General features: G+C 43.4%; 1 long non-coding RNA gene across 1 annotated transcript; it reads left to right on the top strand.

The window, feature by feature from the left end:
• Positions 1–713: 713 nt before the first annotated feature.
• On the top strand, positions 714–22,530 carry LOC129632792 (uncharacterized). The gene is made up of 5 exons (XR_008704670.1): positions 714–889; positions 12,337–12,448; positions 20,661–20,712; positions 20,801–20,884; positions 22,205–22,530. It is a non-coding gene; the product is annotated as an uncharacterized LOC129632792 (long non-coding RNA).
• Positions 22,531–24,450: the final 1,920 nt, after the last annotated feature.

Raw genomic sequence — 24,450 nt, 5'->3', positions numbered from 1 at the left:
CTGTGTTTCAGGCACAATCCTTTGTTAAGGTATTTGATTTAAGTGGAAATAAGACTCCCAGGGTGCAGTGGTAGGGGGGATGGTGGAGAAGCGGGGCGGAGAATAGCTGAAAGACTGGAAAAATATGACAAATACAAGAGGATGATTTTTTAAAGGGGAAAGGGAGGAGGGAATGCTTAAATAGCATCAATTCATTCAAAACCAGGTGCAGAAGAATAACATAAATCCTGTGCTCTGTGAGACGGTCAAACAAAATCAGCTCTATCTAATGTATGGGCTGGTTTAAAACAAACCTCATGTTATTATTAATATAATCCCTGCTTTGTAAGCCATGACATTTAACCAGGTAATTAAATAATAATTGAATAAGTCTGCAAGGCAGAAAGGCATAAAACCAGGCAGAAAGGCATATTCCCCGGAGGTGATTTTGATCAAATATTGACTTACTCTTCAATATTAATGATGGGAATTTAACATTATATTTTATATTTACATATTAACTTGGTTTGAAAGGCCTTTTGTAATTTATAAATTCTCGAGTTATACATGTGACTTGAATTAAAAGCACAAAGGAAGAACGTAGGGGATGGAGGACGAGCAAAAGCAAGGCGTGTGTGGGGGTGGGGAGGTGGGCACACCTTCGCTGCAGTTAGTCCTGCGTCTGCTGGGGTCTTTCACCTATTGTGGTCTTCATGTCTGTGTTGTAAATACTCTGAATGTTCTTATTCTACAAGAATGCTCACTTCACGCTGGGCAGAAGTGGAGCTCCCTTTTCAAGTAAACTCCTTTCCTCTCCTGGCCTTTCCAGCAAGCCAGATAGAGAAGGGGAAGATATCCTGAACCCAGTGGTGTGTTGTAAAGGGTTAACAACTGGCTCTCCAGAAAGAAGGTATGTGTGTTCATATACACGTGTGCTGTGCTGTGCTGAGTCGCACAGTCATGTCTGACTCTTTGTGTCCCTGGGATTCTCCAGGAAAGAATACTGGAGTGGGTTGCCATGCCCTCTTCCAGGGGATCTTCCTGACCCAGGGATTGAACCCAGGTCTCCCATATTGCAGGCAGATTCTTTACCATCTGAGCCACCAGGGAAGCTCAAGAATACTGGAGTGGGTAGCTGATCCTTTCTGCAGGGGAACATCTTGACCCAGGAATCGAACCCGGGTCTCCTGCGTTGCAGGCAGATTCTTTACCAGCTGAGCTACCCAGGAAGCCTGCATACACACATACATTTATTTTAAATTTTACTGATATAAAGGATATATGGCAGAAGATTTAATAATAATAATAAAATGCAATATTCTAGCTTCCTAAATTCATAGAGTCAATTTATTTTCACAGAGGGCTCTTTTGTTTTTTGCTGAAATTTTGTATCTGTAGTCAACCTACAGTTATCACCAATTTGTTTAATGCTTGTAATGAACAGACAAGCATAGTCCTTAACACGAATGCTAACTGATATCTTTGTTTCTGTCGAGTATGATAAAAGCAAACCAACATGTCTGGTCGATGCGTGTGAGTGACTTCTTTGCTGAATCAGGTTGCAGGTTTCCAATGCTGGAAGAATATTCCCTCAATGTTGGATGCTATTCACAATGCGATGGCTCCGCACATGACATATATTTAAGTTTAGTTTGCCTCATTAGCATGCCTCATTAGCATTTTTCATCACATTCTTAAGTCTGAACATGGATAAAACAATAAGTTAAGCCTTGATTTGTAGCATTTGCAATTTCCATTCTTATCCCAGCAGATTTTCAGCTCCCAATGTGATGCCACCAAACACAGGGTTAAGAAGAGGTGAGCAGAGGAATACTGTTAGACAGTATCCCCCTGTGTAGGCACAAACATTTCAATAACCTCAAGAGCATAGCTAATAATAAAATGCAGTAAAATAATTAGGAAATGACACGTTTTGAGTATTTATTGCTTTTAGTAAGCTCTTTAAGTAATGAATGATTGAACTTTAATAATTGCCATATTTAATGATTGTCTCACAGAATTCTTGAACATTTTGCACTTGACTCTTGGGAGCTGCGAAGGATTGGCTCCAACACACTGGTGCTCCCTGACCCCTAGTGTGCTCACCTCTCCTGGAAGCCTGTCTAGGGTCATGCCAAGGCTGGTCATACCCTCGGTATTCCCTGCCACTGTTTGCACTCTGGTGTCCTCCACCAAGGAGCACAGTGCTAGCTCCCGGGGAACCAGCACCTGCTCCATGCTATGCCCCTTGAGTGCCTGGCCAGGCCCTGGGGCTGCGCCCTGGGTGGCTTCTCAGCTGTCCTATCCTGCGGCTGTCTCTGCCCCGATCTCCACAGTCTGCAAACATGCTTCCGTGCAGTAAGCACATTCGTGTCCCCAGCCCCGCCCTGCTCTCTGCCTGACTCGACACCCCCATCTGCTCTCCTGAGTTCCCTCCAACTGGCTGCGTAGGCTCTGTCCTCTCCACAACTAGGGAACTGGAATTATTTTTTTCTGCTTCGGCGGCTCTTAAGCATGTACTCTGTAAAAAGGGATGGAATGAAAGTTTGTATTTTCTGGGTTCCTTTCCAGGGCATGCTTTTCCTTGCTTGGGACACTTTGTCACAGTGGCAACCCCTCCCACCACTTTCAATTTGGGCGACACTGCTTCATTACTCTCAGATGGCATCAGAGGCAGCAAGCTCAGCTTTCTAGCAGGTATACGTTTCAGGGATAAATCCAACCCCCTTGTGTGTATATGTATTAAACAGGAAGGAAATGGCATAGTAAGCCATTCTTATATTAGGCTAAACACTTTTGCTTACAAATAAAAACTGGCTAAAGCAAGAAAACAAAAGGAATGTATTAGTTCATATTTAAGATGTCCAGAAATGAAGCTGGCTTCAGGTCAAGCTGGATCCAAGGGTCCAGATGAAAATATTATGACTCTTCTCTCAGTTATTTTCCATCTCTTTCTCCTGTCTATTGGCCTCATTCTTTCCTCCTGCAAATAAGGTTTCCTAGGGGCCAGGAAAGGGGCCTCAATGGCAACTCTAGGCTGCCCTGGCCTCACTCAGCAACCGCAGTGGAAAGAGAGCATGTATCTTTCCATGGACAGAAAAAAGGGAAGGATTTGCACTGGCCCTTCACTGGTCATGCACCCGAGCCAGACTAGCCATGTGAGCTCTGCTGGAACTGGCTTCTAGCAGGCGAAGAGGGAGGGTATAGCAGATGCTGTCAGTTACCCCCACCCTATCCCCTTGGCCCTGTCCCTTCCAGTGCTCACCTGCTACACATCTAAGTGTCAGGCCCTGCTTCTCTTTGCCTGAGGGCTTTGGCATTCAAGCAAGGTAGGCCAGAAGTGCCTGCCGTCTGCCCACAACCAGGCAGTTGGTGGAGCAAGACCTCCGTCCTCTTGCCCTGCATGTGGGCCAACCGTGGGTTCCCCAGGTGGTGTCAGCTCCATGCCCACAGAGCTCACTAGCTTAAAGACACAACCTTGGCTGAATTCCTTCCCTCTCTTGTCTCAGGTCCTCACTCTCTTACCAGTTTTGGCTGGCCTTGCCTCATGAACAAACTGTGTTGCTAAGTCACTTCAGTCCTGTCCGCCTCTTTGTGACCCCCTAAACTGTAGCCCACCAGGCTCCTCTGTCCTAGGGATTCTCCAGACAATAATACTGGAGTGGGTTGCCATGCACTCCTCCAGGGGATCTTCCCAACCCAGGGGTCCAAGTCTGTTGTATCTTCTGCATTGGCAGCCGAGTTCTTTACCACCAGCGGTGCCACCTGGGAAGCTCCCTGAACAAACTACTTGCACCTGAAACCTTGTATCAGGATCTGTTTCTGGGAACCTCAAGCTAAGACACAGAGAACCTACAATTAGCCCCTCTAGGATCATGTGGAGTATGAGAGACATCCTGCATGCCTCCCCCGCCCACCTCAAGGAAAGAAGGTGCTAGCAGACCAAAGCAACAGAGACCTACAACATCTCCAACTGTTCTAATCACTTTCTTGGCACCAAGGGTCTGCTCTTTCCCTCCCAACGTTCAGAGTTAGGTGATAGGATCTCACTCTAAGATCACTCCAATCCTTTTTGTCCTTCCACCCTAGCACCCCAGGTTCCTGCAGAAATGGCTTCCAGGAAGTTAGTCTCCATCTGCCCTTCCCCAGGTTCACCAGGTGGAGCTAGTGGTAAAGAACTCACCTGCCAGTGCAGGAGACATAGAGATGTGGATTCGATCCCTGGGTGGGTAAGATCCCCTGGAGGAGGGCATGGCAACCCACTCCAGTATTCTTGCCTGGAGAATCCCACGGGCAGAGGAGCCTGGTGGGCTACAGTCCATAGCCTGGCAAAGAGTCAGACACAACTGAAGCGACTTAGCATGCACACACGCACTGGCCCTCCCCATCATGGAAATACTGAAGCTGAGAGTGGCTGGACCACACATCCATAGGAGTCCTCCAGCTCACCCCTTCTTTTATTCCAATTTCAGACAATTAAATAAACACTTGATTTCTAAGATTTCCCAAAGGATATTTTTAGATTGTAAGTAAATATACATAGGGATAATTCATATAAACTTGCTATTCAGGAAATTTCTTTTTAATACAGGGTTTTTTTCCTTGATTGTCTGTGAAACACCAAGCTGTTGGTGGACCTTCCCAAAGAGTCAACAGAGAGGCTTGTTGTAGGCCGAGGATGCACACGTAGGGTGCTTGCCTGTCTGTGTTCTGTGAAGGATCTTGGGTTTTTCTTAGGTTCTGATTTCTGCTTACTCTTTCCAGAGGTTGGAAAATCATTCATAGGTTGGCTTTTTTTTTTAACCTTAAACTTTTCCTTTCAAAATTCCTTTAAAAAATCTCAGCATTTCTTAGAGAAAGCCAAGCTGAGAGCAAATATAAAACCAGCCAAACCTGTGGCTTCACTCTGGGTAGATCTCCCTACTTCTGGTGCCTGGCTTTCCAAGCGGCATGATTTCCCACATTGCTTAAAAAAGAATCAGGAAGCTGCTCTATACAAGTGAAGTTCAGAAAAAGCTTCAGTCCCATGGGGTCGCGCACCTCTCTCAGGGGCGGCCACATTACCTCGAGCTGCGTCTGCAAAATCCCAGGGGACTGTGGGACTCAGAGGATGTGATCCTTCTAGCTGTAAGAAGGGGATGGAGCAGAGGGACAGGTGTGCTGTGTGCCTTTGCTAATATGGCAACTTATCTATCAGCTTTGCAAATCTGTTGTCATTGGGCTAAGTTGTATTCTACGTACATGGAAATGTAAAATTTAGAAAACCTGAGATTTTAACAATTTAAAACAATTGCAGTCTTATTTTTGGAAAATATTTTTCAGGTATTTTGTGTTTTCTTCTGTGCCTTGAAAGGAGGATAATGAATGCATTTTAATTTCTATTTATTCTGATGTCTTGATGATTTAAGGTTATCATGATAAACAGCCATCCTATCATCATCATTTAAGGGGTAAAACAATGATGTTCTCAAGAGCTTTTAGAGGATGTAGAATTTTTTGATGCTACTTAAACCGTTCTTAGACAAATGTGCTGTAGGAGATCTCTTCTGTCTTTTCCCTCTCTTTTCTTCTTTTTCCTACTATTCCTTAGCAGGTGGTCTGTAAAAGCTGATGCTTTCCATTGCTCTCATTAATTAGCAAGTATTTGCTTGGCACCTTCTCCAAGCCTAGGACTATTCTAGATCCTAGGATTTCAGCAGTGAACAAAACAGGCCAAGTCTTTGCCTTCATGAAGCTTATATCCTGGCAGATAATGCCTACCTGTCTTCTTCAATCTGCTCTTTTCCTCGTCCTTGTCTCATCTTCCAAATCAATGAAACTTGAAAGTAAAGAGAATTATGTTTACAACACAAGTAAATGAGCTCATGTTGCACAAGGGGGCAAGGATGTAGCCCATGACTCAGGTCATGGAGTTCAGTACAAATACTACATGATAGGAATTTTTGGGTAGTGAAAACTCTACTTCTGGGGTTTCAGCATTATGCCAGATGCTTCAGCTTATGCGACAATGGCCTCTGGATAAAGGCCATTTTATTTGAATCAGATGAATATACTTTCAGAGAGAACCATTTCTCTCTTTAGCCCAATGGAAAAGGACAGTGATACATTACGTAATAAGTCATATGAACTTTTGCTCAACATCCAGAAGGACTTGTTGGTTGTACGAAAACAGGTGCATCTTGGGGCGGACTCTGCTGGTACATTCTACAGTGGTTCAGTATTGAATACCGATTCCAAAGTGGGATCATAATGGGCACATAGTAAAGAACGAAAAGCTACCTTCCAGCCCTACTCCAACTACGACTCCACTGTAGCTTAAAGAAAGTCAGACCCCCAACACCGAAACTCACTCTTTAGATCATTCCATGTTTAGGAACAGCCTGGTGGAGGCCACCTGGTTGGTCCCTCGATTTGGCATCTGGAGCGGAGCAGCCTGCTAACATGTCACCTGAAGGTTGTTTTTCTTTGCTAACTTTGTCACTGATTTTTTTTTTTTTTTTCATTTGTTTGATTTTCTCACGTGTTCAAGTTTGGCCAAATGGAAAAAAAATTAGTCTTCAGTTAATCCAAGTAATCATGCTATGTGCATGGGAGAGAGAAAACCTAAATCTTTCCCTGGCTGCCGTACTGACTGCTATAAATTGTCCTCCAACACGTGTAGAGAGAGTGGAGCCAGAATTTCCATAGAAGGACTCCAACCAGGAAACTCTGGACGTGCTTCATTTTTTAGAGAACTACTCTGGCTTTCAGTCCCCCTTGCCAACTCAACAACCATGGAAGACATTTGACTTGTTTTTAAGGAGACGTTGTTGACTTCAGACAGAAGTTAAAATGCAATCCAAGGACTAAGAAGAGAGCAGAACTTCTAGAAAGTGAGTCAAAAGTAAAGGAGCTCACACATTCTCTGTTACGAAGGCAAAAAAGTAAAAGCCTCTTGAAAATATTTTTGAAACCAGGCATGACATTCTATTCCTCTAAACTATATATTTACAGGTAGTTTAAAATGATCAATTTCCTTCCTCCAGAAACTATGAGAATTTGAGGTTTTAATTATGGAAAGGCAAGGGGAGGGAAGGAGTTTCCCAGGTGGGTAAAGAATCTGCCTGCAATGCAGGAGATGCAGGAGACCAGGGTTTGATCCCCGGGTCGGGAAGATTCCCTGGAGAAGGAAATGGCAACCCATCCCAGTATTATTGCCTGAGAAATCTCATGGACAGAGGAGCCTGGTGGGCTACAGTCCATGGGGTCTCAAAGAGTTGGACATGACTGAAGTGACTTAGCATGCTTGCGTTCATTCATCATGCTCACAAGAAGGGCTAACAGTACATCCACAAGATCATACTGCAGTTTTTATATTTCCCTGATTACTGATGTTGACAGTGTTTCATGCTTATTGGTCATGTGATTATCTTCTTTAGTGAGGTGTTTGTTAAAGTCATTTACCCATTTTATATTGAATGTGGTTTTGTTATTCAGTCATAGTTATTTATACATTCGGGATACAAGGCCTTTGTTAACTATATGTATTACAAACACCTTCTCCCAGTCTCTGGCTTATCTTTTCATTTTATAAATGTGTTTTCAGTGAGTAGGAGTGTTAATTTATCAATTTTTTATTTTATATTTAGTAATTTTTCAGTCCCTCTAGTAAATCTTTTCTTAGCACTTAAAATCATGAAGATATTCTCCAACATTTTCTTATAAAAGCTTTATAGCTTCAACTTTATATAAAGTCTATGACTCAGTTTAAAATAATTTTGGGAAGTGGTATGATTTACGGGTAAAAGTTCATTTTCCTCCATACATTTATCCAGTTTTCCCAGTATTATTAATTTTTAAAAATTTAACTTTTTTCATAGACTTGCTTTGACAGGTTTATAAAAATCAATTGATCATATACAAGAGCCCTAATTCTAAACTCTTCATTTTGTTTTATAAATCTGTTGGACAGTTCTTCTGCCAGTATCAGAATTTTGAAGACCTCATAGTAAGTCTGGAAATCAGGCAATGAGAGTTCTTCAGTTTTGCTCATTTTTTTAAAACTTCAATTGTTTTGGCTGTGCTAGGTCTTTTGCTCAAATTTTAGAAAGAACATTTAAATTTTTACAAAAAGCCTTATAGAACTTTTTGCATCTAATCTATAGAATAATATAAGAAAAATCAGCCTTAAATTATTGGGTTCTTCAGTCTATGAAAACATTAAATCTCTCATTGGAGAAGGTCATTAAGAAAATGTGACAGTGGGTTGATCCTTGAGATAAACTTTGGCAATCCGAATCTCTTCGCCTCCTCTGCTGTCCTTGGAATATCCACTCTGCCCACCATTTCTATCTTGGGAGCCATTTTCAAGGATGCAGTCTTGAGAGTGTAAGATGTTATTAAGACTGATGCTACACGTGGGGCTTCCTTGGTGGCTCAGTGGTAAAGAATCTGCCTGCTAATACAGGAGACGTAGGAGATAAGGGTTTGATCCCTGGGTCGAGAAGAACCCTGGAGAAGGAAATGGCAACCCACTCCAGTATTCTTGCCTGGGAAATTCCATGGAAAGAGGAGCCTGGCAGGCTATATAGTCTCTGAGGTCACAGAGTCGGACATGCCTGAGTGACTGAGCACGCAAGCACAATGGTACACGTGACTGAAGCCCAGTAAGGCCTCTTTACAAACTTTTAAGATTCTGCTGGGTGGTGGGGAGATCTACACGTCTAATGACTGCATAAGTGAAGTTCCCCTGCTTATTAAACTTGCCACCTAGTTTGGAGTGGTGTGCCCCTTTTTTCATTCTCTCCTTGCCATGTGTGTAGGGAGGCCAATTTGTGAATCAATATCTCTGTATCTATTTAGCTCTTCTTTAATTACTGTAGCAATATTTTATAGTTTTTGACATAACTGTATAAAATATCTTTTGTTAAATTTTTACATAAGTATTTAATTTGGGAGATATTATTGTAAATGGAATTTTTTTCTATTTCACTTTCCATTTATTTGCTGCATTATATAGACATACAATGGATTCTTTTATTTTTTTTTAATTGGGTTCTAATTGCTTTACAATGCTACATTAGTTTCTGCTGTGCAAGGAAGTGAATGAGCTATCTGTATACGTATATCCTCTCCCTCTTGAGCCACCCTCTCACCCCCCACCACCTTCCCATCCATCTAGGTCATCACAGCACTGAGCCAGGCTCCCTGAGCTATACAGCAGGTTCCTACTAGCCATCTATTTTACACATGGTAGTGTATTTGTATTTTGGTTTTACATCCTGCAATCTGCTAAATTCACCTATTGATTATAGTAGGTGTTTCATAGATACTTTAGGATTTTCTATGTAAACATTGGTGTCATCTGAAAAATAAAGATTTTTTAATAAAAAATAAAAATCTTCCTTTCTGATCCACATGCCTATTATTTTTTATAAATTGATTAGGCTCTCTAGTCCAATTTTGAATAGAAATAATAAAGATAGGCATTCATGCCTTGATCCGCATCTCAGAGGGAAGCATTCAGTTTATCATTCTCAAGTACTATGTTAATTCTAGATTAATTTGTAGATCCTTTGATCAGATTGAGTACGTTTTCTTCTATTTTCAGTTTGCCAAGAGATTTGATTATAAACAGGTGAATTTTGTTAAGCACTTGTTAAACAGAAGCCCACAGCATGCTTAATTGATTCTTTCCAAGAGAACTCAGTGCTACCCATCCACTTAGTTTTGTCCGACCTCACAAAATCTCCCCCAAAGCAACCTCTTCCTCTTGCCATGAGAGAGTGAAAGTTCTTCTTCCTGCCTCATGTCCTTCCCTCTACCCCATGCTTCAACAAGGAAGGATGCAGAAAGCCAAGTACCCAGAATTGAGAGGATCCCTGCCTCCATCAGCAGTTCTCCAAAGTGAGGACTGACATCTTCATGAATCCACATTTAAAGCTTAAGGTTTTATGTGTTGTGTATGGATTCCACAGAGTTGAAAGATGGAACACAGCTAAAGCATAAATGAAGCAAGAGGTGGGCAAGAAAAGCTGGTCATCCACTGCCGCACCCCTCGATCCTGCTCACAATATCTTAAAATTACCTCTGCTTCATCACCCACCTCCTGCCTTCTCACACATTTCCAACAACATACACATGCTCCCTTTTCACCATCTGTTCAGAAATGTAAGATCTAAATGCTTTGAATAGATTAGAAAATCTCTAAAATGCTTAATAAAAGTGCTCAGCTATTTAACAGATGACGAGGACACCTTGTGAGAGAAACACGGCTGGCACCGGGCTGCTGTGATGTCCCTCACCATCACGATTTTGCACCTGCCCATCTGCTCAGGCAGTGCTGCTGACAGTTGGCAAGGCACTCGGGTGCAGTTGGAAAGACCCACAACTTCCAAGCAGCTTCCGTTCTTGCTTTCCGTGCATAATGGTGCCTTTTTGATTATTCTCGCATCTGTTCCTATGGCTTCAACGCGGTCTTATTTCTTTTCCCACTTTGCCAATGCTCACTTCTCCCACTTCCATTTTCCAGTGATATGTGAATAGATTTTATGGTGCATAGAAATGAGAAGACATTTTCAGCTGTGCAAAGAGTCAGGGTTAAGACAACAGAGAGGACCATTGTACAACCCACTGGCCCATGACTTGAGAGTGATAAAGCAAGAGTTGTTAACAGTAGGTTCCAAGGAGATCTACATGGGTTTCAATATCACCTTCATTGCTGGTGGCTTTGTGACCACAAGTCACATTAAAAGGAACAGGGCTAGCTATACAATTTACAGGGCTCAGCACAAAATGAAAATGCAGGACTCCTTGTTCAAAAAGCAGGAAAAAAAGTGTCACTAAAGACCCTAAAATAGAAATATTTTTCCTTTCTCCTGTGGTTTTGATCATTAGCTTGGGCAAATTACTCTACGTGGACTTCCCTAGTAGCTCAGCTGGCAAAGAATCCACCTGCAATGCAGGAGACCTGGGTTCGATCCCTGAGTTGGGAAGATCCCCTGGAGAAGGGAACAGCTAACCACTCCAATATTCTGGCCCGGAGAATTCCATGGACTGTATAGTCCATGGGGTTGCAAAGAGCTGGACATGACTGAGTGACTTTAGCTTTCACTTCACTTTCATTTTCCTCATCTGGTTGTAAGGTGGTGAGTTAACTCAAATGAAGGATAAGAGCAAAAAAAAAAAAAAAAAAAAAAAAAGGGATAAGAGCAGTGCGTGCACATGACTGGCCTCACTCAGTTATAGTTGTGTAGTTATAGATAATGCTGGGTGACCATAGGCTCTCACAGATGTCTAAGGGCCCCTCCCTGTAACTTGGCACCCACACACAGCCCACTGACTGCCAGCTGGAAGGGAGGAAATTGGACCAGGCACCATCCCTTCTCATGGGTCTTCTGGTCAACCCACAGCAACTAGGTGATTCCCCAAGGGATTGAAACCTCTTCAAAGGGCTCAACTAGTACTTGGATCAGGGGTGGGCAAGAAACTCGCCCCAGAAGAGTCACCTGATGAATGCCCATGGGGCTTCATGAGGCAGTGGGGATGGTTGCAGCCCTGGCTGAAGACACAAGGTACATGCCTGGACCCCATCTCTCCTTGTGATGGGGTAGGGTGGGTGGTGGAGGGCCTCAGTGGTTCCTGTGTGGGGCTGGGACAGTGTTCTGGCATGAGGGAGCAAGAGAGTAGGTGGGTGAGAACCCGCTGATGGGGAGGAAGTGAGAAGGTGGGAGGCAGAAAGATTCTCTAAGATCCTAGTGCAAACTACTTTGTCTCATAGGAGTTCACTCACAAAATGCAAATTTAAAGATAAAATTATAAAGAATCTTGTTGGAACACAGATCATTAAATCCCAAGTACAGGGCTCTTCTGAACATGGGACCATTTACAGCTCTACTGATGAACCAGCCCTTGAGGTAGCGCCTGAGGCAGAGTCAGGAGCCAAGAAATATGACCTATTGGTATTATCATGACTAAGTAGGTGGTCCATATGGGACAGAATATATGATACATATTTCAAACATGTTTATAGATGTGGATATGTTGGTGTCTAGGAGAGCAATACTAAAAAGACTGCTCAGTCCTGGGAGGGCTGTGATTCTTGGCCTCTCAGAAAGTTGTGACCAATCCCAGCACTGGGTGGATGGCCTCATAGTGATCCAGAAGCCGGTCAGTGAGATGCCTGCAATGATTTTAGTCTGATTTGGAAATTCTGGGGAAGCTATCTACATACAATAGACATTTAGGGTAGATAAAAATGAGTTTTCCAAAGTGGATTGCTCAAGGCAGTTCAGCCTCAGCTCTCTCTTGAAAAATAGTGATAGGATGAAGGTCTAGTCACCATAGGATTGATCTGTGTCCACTCGTTCATATCTGCAGCTTCATTTGGCATTGCTGGGTGAGGTGACTCTGGACTGCTAATCAAGAAAAGAAACATGCATCTTGGCAGTAAATGTCGATCAAACTTTTGCTAAAAGCAAATTGAGCCCAGGTGAGTGCCTGTCATGCACCCTCAAAACCTTCACACTTTGAGGGGCTGCCTTGAAGAAGTCAGGCTTTCCATAAGCTGGTGCAAGTGAGTTTACGTGCTTTCCAAGGACATCTTCTTAGACAAGCTTGAACAATGTGCATTATCCAAGCAGCTGTGCTCTCTTGCAGACCTGAGCCCTCCTTGCTGTGCATACAGATACCCACACACTGTTGTGACCATGCTGGGCATGTTTATTTGCACAGGCTTTTTGAATGTTTGGCCTGGATATAAAATGACTGCTATCATTCAAACAGAAGGGTGGTCTTCCATATCCAGAAATCAGGCAGGCATAAGAGGAGCTGTCAAAGAAGAAAACATGTGAAACACCAACAATTCCCCTTTGAAAATACATGAGAAAGAGTACCAGATGGGAGGGAAGGCCTGTTGTTTCCCACCTAATAATTCATTTAAAAATAATTTTCTGTCCTTGCTCATGCTAAGTTGCTTCAGTCATGTCTGACTCTTTGCGACCCTATGGACTGTAGCCCACCAGGCTCCTCTGTTCATGGGATTCTCCAGGCAAGACTACTGGAGTGAGCTGCCATTTCCTTCTCCAGGGGATCTTCTTCCCAACTCAGGGATTGAGCCCATGACTCATGTCTCCTGCATCGACAGGCAGGTTCTCACTAGCGCCACCTGAAAGAGTTGACATTTTCATGGTTAAGTTCAATGACAAATCCCCCTGATGACCAAAGCAAAACAGTGAGTGAAACAATATGCACAGTTTATTCTGTCCTATTCTGAACTGAGCAAGAGTTAGCCGTCCTAACTCTAACTGAGCAAGGCCAGTCACATGCCAGGTGCTGCTCTAAGCCTTGTATATAAATCAACCTCACAACCAGAGGAAGAGACTAGCTGAGAGCAGCTTGCTCAAGGTAATAGCAGAGCAAAGATTCAAACCCTCCAGTCTGTCTCTAGAGCACACACTTTCAGCTACTAGACCCAAGTTCAAGTTCTAGGACAGTGAAGAAGTTTCATTTAACATGAACTGGATGATGCATAGATACGTTCTAAAGCTCGTAACAATAGAGTAGAAAGGTAAAGATAGGAGAAAGGTGACTTTCCTCAACCTTCCTGAACTTCTCTGTGTTTCACACCCATTTCAAACCCTCATTCCAGGGAGTGGCAACATCCCAAACTTAGGCAATTCAGGTTTCCTGTCCCCTGTCCCAGGCTTGTATCTACGTCCCTGGTGATCACAGTTCTAAGGCCTGGGGGGATGGAGAAGTGAATCTGAGTCCTCTTTTCAGGCTGACATTTCCTGAGATGCATGGTGTACCATCCAAGCACCTGACATCCATCCAGACAGTGCGCTTCCCAGCTGCTTCCTCCTCCTGGACATATTTAACAGTACTCCCACAACACTGGGGGGCCTCAGAGGTGGTGGGGCTGCTCAAGGTCCTTCATTATTTCCTTTGTTTTCCCTGTGCTTTCCCAGGGACCTGGGCACAGGCTCCTCATCCACTGAGATTCTCAAGCTCAGCCGGGACTTGGCCAGTGATGGGGAAGGGAACCATGCTGTGACCCACTGGATTGGCATCTTCCTTCCCTTGTCTGGACCATTCTCCCAAGTCCTGGGAAGAAGAGCTGGCACTGGAAGGAATGGAAAATGCTGCTGCTACTGCTAAGTCATTTCAGTCGTGTCCGACTCTGTGTGACCCCATAGACGGCAGCCCACCAGGCTCCGCCATCCCTGGGATTCGCCAGGCAAGAACACTGGAGTGGGTTGCCATTTCCTTCTCCAATGCATGAAAGTGAAAAGTGAAAGTGAAGTCGCTCAGTCGTGTCCGACCCTCAGTGACCCCATGGACTGCAGCCCTCCAGGCTCCTCCATCCATGGGATTTTCCAGGCAAGAGTACTGGAGTGGGGTGCCATTGCCTTCTCTGGAATGGAAAATAGCTTTAGCTAATTACATATTTAGCCAAGCTTTTGTTTGTATCCTATGCCTGGGCTTCTGCAAGGGAGGAGTCAGGAGTTTGGTGCCTTTGTCATCCTTGCTTGGGTAGCAGCATCCCTTCCTAGAGGCATGGGAGAGAGGGTGTTTAGGTGCTCAAGCATTAGAGAGACGGGTGAGTGGGGGAGGGGAAGCCAGGAGCGACAACTCTTACCTCAAAAGTATCCCACCACATGGGCATGGATGCCTCACTCTAAAAATGATCTTTAAGGTTATTTCACCCTGAGTGATAAAATCAGCACGCTGTCCCAGGTGCGATGGCACTTGCCCTGGGGTGACCGCACATGGCGGGTAAGGAGCCCTCAGGCCCTGGAGGCTGCAAGATGGTCCTGATGGCAAACCAGAGGCAGAAGATCCAAGCACAGAATGCAGCGGGCTCTCGTATGAAGCCTGGAGTCTTGCTCACAGCACATTTTCTATTCCTGGGGAAACTGACTTGTATGTTTCCATGTGATGGGGGCTACCTGGGAGGCCCCATCCCACTTGGCACTGTCCCACTTCAAAGAGGCCCTGCGTGGAAAACCTCATTTTTCTTACAACAGATGCTGGTTTCAGGCCAGATGCCTTAGACATGTCTGCAGTGTCTGTATGGTGCTCTGGCTGGGAGGGAAACAGAGCCACAGAGTGCAGAGAGAGTGTGAGAAAGGCCCTACTCCATGCCTGGCTCTTTGAACATGTTTGTTTTATCCCAGGAACTTGGCTGGTGGCAGCGAGGCTACCCAGGTGGGGCCTGGAAGACTTGTTTCTAGATTTCCCTTAGCTTTCCAGGGGAAGCACTCCTGAGTCTCTGAGCAGGATTATTCCATCTCTGGGGTTGCTTTAATGGCGATAGCCACTTGAAGTTTCATCAGCATAAGAATAAGCTGGGGGGCTGATCACTCATGCAGATTCCCAAGCTACCAGAAGATCTGGGGTGCGACCCCAGAATCAGCATTTTTAGTAACCCCACAGGCTTCCCAGGTGGCACGAGTGGTAAAGAATCCACCTGCCAATGCAAGACATGCAAGAGTCATGGTTTCCATCCCTGGGTTGGGAAGATCTTCTGGAGGAGTAAAGTCCACTTCAGTGTTCGTGCCTGTAAAATCCCATAGACAGAAGAAACTGGCAGGCTACAGTCCATGGGGTCACAAAGTATAGGACACGACTGAGCAACTGAGCACACGTATACAAAGTAAGCCCTCCATGGGATTCTGATACAGATGTTCCTAGATTACACCCTGAGAAACACAGAGGTGGGGTCTCTGGGTAGCCCTTCATGAGGCCAGTGGTAAGGATTCCTGGGTTGCATAAAAATTAATAAGCAGAAACCCCCAATTAACATGTTATTGACCAGAGATATATTAACGCCACAAGCACTGATTTGGTGGTTTAGTCGCTCAGTCGTGTCCAACTCTTTGCGACCCTGGGGGCTGTAGCCTGCCAGGCTCCTCTGTCCATGGGGATTCTCCAGGCAAGAATACTGGAGTGGGTTGCCATGCCCTCCTCCAGGGGATCTTCCCAACCCAGGGATCAAACTCTGGTCTTCTATATTGCAGGAAGTCTCCTGCACTGCAGGCGGATTCTTTACTGACTGAGCCACCAGAGGCATTAGTTTCTGCAAAAATCCCCCAGCCAATAATATATTAAAATAGAGTTGGGCATTCAGAAGGGGGAGCTGCCCTGTGACTATAGCAGAACCTCACAAGAAGAAGAAAGACTTCCTCTTCTTGCCTGGTATGAGTTCAGCCAGCGAGAGACTGTCACAATCCAGCCAATGAAAAGCCACTATTCTCTGAACTCTCCTTTCCTCCAAGGGACTCTTTTACTATAGCCCTCCCAGCTTCAGTTCCCCATTATACACGAGCCCTCTCCTTGTGGGGGAGGGGACTTGCGGAGCTCGCCACGGTTATGGACCCAAATTGCCATGCTTTGCTGATTCTGAATAAAACCATCTCTGCTGTAGAAATTACTGGCCATCTATTTGTCAATAGTTTATATCAAGCCACCTGACTGTTGCTCTCCTACAGTGAGTTCCTAAGCCCCAGGACCCATCTATTCCTTTTACTAAACAGCTAGGTGAATACAGATGCTTCCTATACCTGCCCACTCCTTTCCCGTTAACAGAAAACAGCTCCTGGGTAATTGTGGACAACATGTGTCCACGAGACTTCTGGAAACAGGTGTCTGGAAGCTGTTGTAAATAAACAATGAAGAAGAACTTCCAGGCTTGCTTTTATAACTGAGACACTTGCTGATCAATCTCACACAAGTTTAGATTCGCTTATAGACGGCCTTGCCTGTCTATTGTCTCTTATGTGTTTTTGTCTCTCTCCCAAACAAAGTACAACTTCTTTGGAAGAGGCCACAATCATATTTTTTTCTCCTACTTACCCCACAGCATCTGCTATATAATTGGTATTCAACATAGGATAAGAGGTTCTAATTTATAACCAGGTTGCTTCCAAAAGTTCATTCTTAAGTCAGATATTTGGATCTTGTTTCCCATTAGGACAATGTTATAAAAGATAATTATGTTCCCAGAGCAGCCCCTAAATGTTTATTTAACTAGCAATGTAGCTGAACTCTAGTTCCAATAGTACGACAGAACCTAAAATCATCTATAATACTGCTTTTATGGAAAAATGTGTTCCAGATTCCAGTGGGAGATGCCAGAACTCATTTTTTCTGGCTACAGTTCCTGAACAAGACTTGACCTATTTGCAGTTGAGACTCCCTGTGTTGCGTGTGTGTGTCCATACACAGCGGGCTGGCTTTCATGATGGGGTCCAAAGATGGGGAAGGGGTGGCACAAATTCCTGTCGGAAAACTGGAAAGGGCAGGGGTGCTCATGTGAGAAATGTTTCTGGGTGGCTTGCCTGAGTCAGGAGGAGTATCTGGAAGAAGGTGGAATCCAGGGCTGTGAGGTTAGGGAGTGACCCAGAGGGCACGGACTCTCGGCTACAGTAGCGGAGTCCAGCCGGGGCTGTCTCAACAGCCACCGCAGTGAGAGCACAAGATATAGTAGCCCCATTGGCCAGGGTCCCAACGCAAGCCTATAGATATGTTTGGGGAGGTAGTGGTGTCTTGGTTATTTATTGCTAAGTACAGACCACCTCAAAATATAGTGACATAAAACAACAACCATTTCATTCACTCATGATTCAATCTGGGCTTGCCTATGGTCCTCGTGTGGATGCATTCAGCTGGCAGGGACGCTGGGATCTGGTCTTTGCTGGATGCTGAGATTACTAGACCGCCAGTCTTCTAGGAGTCTCAGGGCTTTTCCCTCTCAACGTGGCCTCTCCGCTGAATCTCTGCACATGGTTTCTCCAGCAGAGTAGCCAGACTTTTTCTGTGGCAGCTTGAAATATTCAAGAAGCAAAAATAGAAACTTCCAGGCCTTCTTAAAACTAGTCTGGCCACTGGCACAGCTTTGCTCTGGTTAAAGTGGTCACAGGGCAGCCCTGATCCAAAGGGTTGGGGGGGACTACACAGAGGCATGAGTTCTTGGAGGCATGGTCTGCTGTGGGTTGTGAAAGAAGCAGACAGCCACAGTGGGTGCCATGTGAGAGCCTCCAAAACCAAGAGCATTTAGCTAGAGCGTCTCCATTACAACCACCCCGACCACATTGCTGACATTCCTAGAAGGAGCTACTAAACTATTTTTTTTTCATCTATCATATCTCTTCATGTCTAAAAAATAGATATTTGGCTGCAAAATTTCATCCTATCACTTTCTCCTTCACATCTTCTTGGCTCTGTTTCTCCTTTCATAAACACAGCTACCTACTTTATATAGGCAGTGCTCTCAGACTTCACGGCAACACACCTTGGTCAGTTACAGTGGGTGTTGATGTGGACCTAGAAAATGGAACATAAAATCCCGAAGTTTGTAAATGGTAATTTTTAAATAGTCAACTGAAGCAGGTTCAAGGTTGGCCCTATAATAGTGTTCCTCTCAGAGTCAAGCATATAACCTGAGGGAGAGAAAAAGAAGAGAAGTTGGGGTTAGTGCTTTGGGAATTATGAATAATCCTGGCAGAAACAGACCGAGCTGCTTCCCCGAAGTCTCTCTTCAGGTAAAACTTCTGTTTTATTTATGGTGTCAATAAGCCCAGGCTCTCTTCCAGAAAAATATGGCAATAGGGCTAAGTTCTGGCTAATGAAATAGAAGGGCAAATCGTGCCTGGGACTTCCAGAAAGGTTGCTTAAAGGGAGCTGACTTAGCTAAGAAGGAACCCTTGGGTCCCATTTTGGATTCCTTCTTCCTATTGGCTTGCATTGTGGATGCAATGGTTGGATCTCCAGCAGCTATTTAGGATCATGAGTAGACTAGAAACCACACTTCAGGGTGGTAAAGTGTAAAGACAGATGAATTCTAGGTTAGTGATTACCATGGAGCTGTATTCCAGCCCTGAACTCTATTAATAGATAGAGATCTATATCACGAAGGAGATAGAGAGGTTCTCCTTTAAGCCATTGTTATTTGACATTTCCTATTATAATTCATATTATGTACCTGGTCACAGTCCATTATGAATGTCATCTGTTTTATGTAATTGCACCAGAAAAATGATTAAGAAACACTTGTCAAGACCACAGGGAATTCTCACCTGGACCATTTCCCAATCTTTCTCTCTGTTTGTTAGCTCTCTTCTCTAATTAATCCTTAATGGATTGAGGAAGTGTCGCCTCTTTGGATTTTAATGGTCCCTGGAAACCATTGATCTTTTTTCTATCTCCATAGGTTGCCTTTTCCACAATGTCATAAAGTTGGAGTATGAAGTCTTTTCAGACTGGAGTCTTCCACTTAGTAACATATTTAATATGCATTTAATTAACATTTAGTATGCATGTGTTTTCACAGATTGATAGCTTATTTCCTTTTAGCACTAAATAGTATTCAATTGTCCATGCAATAAGGGCATATACCTCAACTTATCCATTTACTACTTATACATTTACTTATACATTTACTACTGACAGACATCTTGATTTCTTTTAAGCTTTAGTAATTAAGAATGAAGCTGCTTTAAATATCAATATGCAGAGGTTTTCTGTGGGCAAAAGTTTTCAACTCCTTTGGGTAAATACTAAATAACTCAATTGCTGGATCATATGGTAAATGTATATTTAATTTTGTAAGGATGTTCCAAACTGTCTTCCAAAGTGCTGTAGAATTTTGCAACCCCAACAGTAATGAATGAGTGTTTCTGTTGCTCTGTATCCTCTCCAGCATTTAATGTTGTTGGGGGTCAAGCTTCTGGGCTTTCTAATAGGTGTATAGTTGTATCCCACTGTTGCGTTTCCCTGCTGACATATGTGGAGCATCTTTTCCTTCTTTGTCATCTGCATATCTTCTTCAGTGAGATGTCTATTAAGGTCTTTGACCCATTCTTTAACTGGGTGTTTTTTTCTTATTGTTAGTTTTAAAAGCTTTTTGTGTATTTCCGATGTGTGTGCTTAGTCACTCAATCATATCCAACTCTTTGTGACCCCATGGACTATAGTCTGCCAAGCTCCTCTATCCATGGGATTTTCCAGGCAAGAATACTGGATTGGGTTGCCATTTCCTCCTCCAAGGAATCGAACCCATGTCTTCTGTGTCTCCTGCATTTGCAGGTGGATTCTTTACCATTGAGCCAGCTGGAAGGCCAATTTTTTGGATAACAGTCCTTTATCAGTTAGGTCTTTTGCAAAATTTCTCCTAGTCTGCAGCTTGTTTTTTTCTATCTCTTAATATTTTCTTTCACAGAACAGAAGTCTTTAATAATATCCAGCTTATCGATTATTTCTTTCATGGATCATGCTTTGGTGATGTATCTAAAAAGTCATCACCATGTCCAAAGTCATCTAGGTTTTCTCCTATTAACATAGGAGAAAACTTTTAGAAGTTTTATAGTTTTGCATTGTATACTTAGGTCTACGATCCATTTTGAGCTAATTTTAGAGAAGGAAGTGAGGTCTGGGTCTAGATTCACATTTTTGTGTGTAAATGTTCAGTTGCTCCAGCATTATTTGTTGAAGAGACACTATTTTGTTTTATCTGTGTTTTCCCGTATCTATCCCCATTAATTAGCACAGTGCCTGATCGAAAGTATACATTTAATATTTGTTGAAATATTGAAATGAATATGTTTAATATTTGCTGAAATATTGAAATGAATGAATGAAACACCAAACTCTCCCTGAGGCTGTGTGCTGAGTGTGAAATGCCCTTTTTCCTTTCCTGTTTACAGTTCCATCTCTCAGCTGTACAGTTTGAGTTCACCATTCCCAGAAAAGAGCCAGGTAATCTTGGTGGCCAAATTCCTGTTAAAACATATGAATGATGCTTGCTGAATAGTGATGTGGTTGTCTAAGGCATTGTTTCATGCAGGCTCTATAAGAGAAGAGGCAGAGTCTCACCGGAAGAGGAGGGGTCATTCACTGCAACCCCATCATTCTCCTCAGGCACACAGAGGTAGGCACACACCTGGAATCAGGGCAGGGAGAGGCTGAGATGGAGGTGACTGGAAGAGATGGTTACCCTAGCAACTGAAGAAGAGGGATCTCAGCCTCAACCTCTCAACCATGGAGGAGAAAGGGGAGGCAGTTCCCAGAAGCTGGAAATCGAATAGCTGACTCTCTGAATGTATGAACCAAGAAGCAAGAAAACCACCTAGGTAGTGATTAACTCTAAGGCCCGGCCAGGGAGGCCTCTGTGATAGGGCTGTTCACCTGGCCTCTCCAGTCTAACTACTATAGTAGTTAAGGGACTGCTTAACCTTGATATCTGTTTATATTTCTTCCTATAGGGCTTTCCCTTCTTTTGTTTATGATTAAGACATTTTATTTCAGGTTTTTGAATTATGAAGATAGATACCTTCTGCAACAATTCAAATGGTAAAAGGGATAATCCCTCACCCTTATTTTTTGTTTTATTTTTTAGCTTGGGACTTTATGAGGAATGATAAAAAAAGACTTGAGGGTGACTGGACTCACATTCCGAAGTACAAGCCAATGTAATTTAGATATTAATTGCATTCGATTAATAAAGAGATGGATCCTGAGTCCTATATCAACCCCAAATCTCTTTTTACTGAGGCCAGAGACAACTTTTACAAGTGGCTAAGGAAGCTGTTTCTGTGTGGGTCTAGTCTGGAGCCTCTTAGATCTTCCATGTTGACCTCTCCTTGAGCAGCCTTGTCTGCATAGAACGTCTGCTTCTTGTTTCAGTATCCTCATGATTAAATTTTACCTTTGGCTTCCAATTTGCCCAAATGCACATTTTGGAGACTATGTCTATTTGAATTGATATATACAGAAGACTCCACTTTTTTCTAATATGTTCTACAAAATACTGACTGTCACTCAGGGATATAGGGGCTCTCTTTCTCTAACTCCAGGGCTCCTGGTTATTTTACAAAAATCAGCAGCATCTGCCCTGGTGACATTTTGAAGCCCTGCCCATGAGAGGGGCCTTTAAATTCTCACTGGTTGGAAAGAGTTTCTCCCTGATGGAATTTTGAATGGAAGAGGGAGCAATATATCCCCAAGGGCCGGGTTGTAGGGGAAGACAGTAGAACATTTGGACCACCTTCCTCCCCATAAAGAGGGTCTCCATGAAGTGTTAAGACCAGGAATCTGTGTGTGTGTGTGTGTGTGTGTGTGTTAGTTCTAAAGAGGTTGTTCTTTTGGAAGCTTCTAATACCTACCACTGCTCCTTATACCACATCATGTATGAGTTGTGCTTCTTCATAATGTTTCTTATAGAAACATGTTTATGTTTGTATCCAAACAGGGTTTAGCTGATAGTATATATTTCTCTAATCTCCATCCTGGAATGTGAAGTCAAGTGGGCCTTAGAAAGCATCACTACGAACAAAGCTAGTGGAGGTGATGGAATTCCAGTTGAGCTCTTTCAAATCCTGAAAGATGATGCTGTGAAAGTGCTGCATTCAATATGCCAACAAATTTGGAAAACTCAGCAGTGGCCACAGGACTGGAAAAGGTCAGTTTTCATTCCAATCCCAAAGAAAGGCAATGCCAAAGAATGCTCAAACTACCACACAATTGCACTCATCTCACACGCTAGTAAAGTAATGCTTAAAATTCTCCAAGCCAGGCTTCAGCAATACGTGAACCATGAACTTCCAGATGTTCAAGCTGGTTTTAGAAAAGGCAGAGGAATCAGAGATCAAATTGCCAACATCTGCTGGATTGTCTAAAAAGCAAGAGTTCCAGAAAAACATCTATTTCTTCTTTATTGTCTATGCCAAAGCCTTTGACTGTGTGGATCACAATAAACTGTGGAAAATTCTTCAAGAGATGGGAATACCAGACCACCTGACCTGCCTCTTGAGAAATCTGTATGCAGGTCAGGAAGCAACAGTTAGAACTGGACATGGAACAACAGACTCGTTCCAAATAGGAAAAGGAGTTCGTCAAGGCTGTATATTGTCACCCTGCTTATTTAACTTATAGGCAGAGTACATCATGAGAAACACTGGGCTGGAAGAAGCACAAGCTGGAATCAAGATTGGTGGGAGAAATATCAATAACCTCAGATATGCAGATGACACCACCCTTATGGCAGAAAGTGAAGAGGAACTCAAAAGTCTCTTGATGAAAGTGAAAGAGGAGAGTGAAAAAGTTGGCTTAAAGCTCAACATTCAGAAAATGAAGATCATGGCATCTGGCCTCATCACTTCATGGGAAATAGATGGGGAAACTGAGGAAACAGTGTCAGACTTTATTTTTTGGGCTCCAAAATCACTGCAGATGGTGACTGCAGCCATGAAATTAAAAGATGCTTACTCCTTGGAAGGAAAGTTATGACCAACCTAGATAGCACATTCAAAAGCAGAGACATTACTTTGCCAACAAAGGTCCGTCTAGTCAAGGCTATGGTTTTTCTAGTGGTCATGTATGCATGTGAGAGTTGAACTGTGAAAAAAAGCTGAGCACTGAAGAATTGATGCCTTTGAATTGTGGTGTTGGAGAAGACTCTTGAGAGTCTCTTGGACTGCAAGGAGATCCAACCAGTCCATCCTAAAGGAGATCAGTCTTGGGTGTTCATCGGAAGGACTGATGCTAAAGATGAAACTCCAATACTTTGGCCACCTCATGCGAGGAGTTGACTCATTGGAAAAGACTCTGATGCTGGGAGGGATTGGGGGCAGGAGGAGAAGGGGATGACAGAGGATGAGATGGCTGGATGGCATACTGACTCGATGGACATGAGTTTGAGTGAACTCCGGGAGTTGGTGATGGACAGGGAGGCCTGGCGTGCTGTGATTCATGGGGTCGCAAAGAATCAGACACGACTGAGTGAATGAAGTGAACTGAACTGAATCTCCATCCTTATGAATGCTATGTCAAGTTTTAAGCTGTTAGAAATATAACTGTCTGCTAATTTAATTGTCTGTTATATATCACAGTTTCCTATAATCATGGCGTTTGGAAGTGAAGTTCAATGATGATGATAACTTATCAGCAGCTTCAGTGACAGACATGGAGATGGCTTTTGTACAGAGTAGAAGTTTCAGTATGGCTTCACGACTGGAGTTTCTTCCTTCAGGAGGTGTAGGCATTTTGGAAACAGACAAAGGCACAGTGTTTAAAAAACAAAAAACAGCAACCACTTTGTCACACTTTCCAAAGGATCAACTGAACTAGAAGAGGGCATAAACCTCTCACACTGATTGGTGATGCTGCCGCTGAAGACAGTGATCTCAATCTTTTCCTTGGAGGAGCCTGAACATTTCTTTGAAATAAACACATCAAGAACTAGCCCCAGACTCCTGTCCAAAAAGAAATCTAAAGGGGCTGGTTGAGATTTTCTGGGCAAGTCTCAAAGAAGTTGAACAGCATCTGTCTTTCCTTTTGCTTACCTATATTATTTATTTGATTTCTTTTCATAGGAATCTGTATCATCATTGCAACATATACAAAAAACCAGCCCTCAAGTCTAAATGTATTTACTTCCCAACTCTTGCCGTACAGTTAGAGCTGGGAAAGGAATGCCCAACATGTTGTAATTCCCTA

The sequence above is a fragment of the Bubalus kerabau genome, chromosome 18 (assembly GCF_029407905.1).
Source record: "Bubalus kerabau isolate K-KA32 ecotype Philippines breed swamp buffalo chromosome 18, PCC_UOA_SB_1v2, whole genome shotgun sequence".
In the NCBI taxonomy this organism is placed as follows: Eukaryota; Metazoa; Chordata; class Mammalia; order Artiodactyla; family Bovidae; genus Bubalus; species Bubalus kerabau.
The sequence above is the reverse complement of the archived record's forward strand: the minus strand, read 5'-3'. Positions and strand labels throughout refer to the sequence as shown.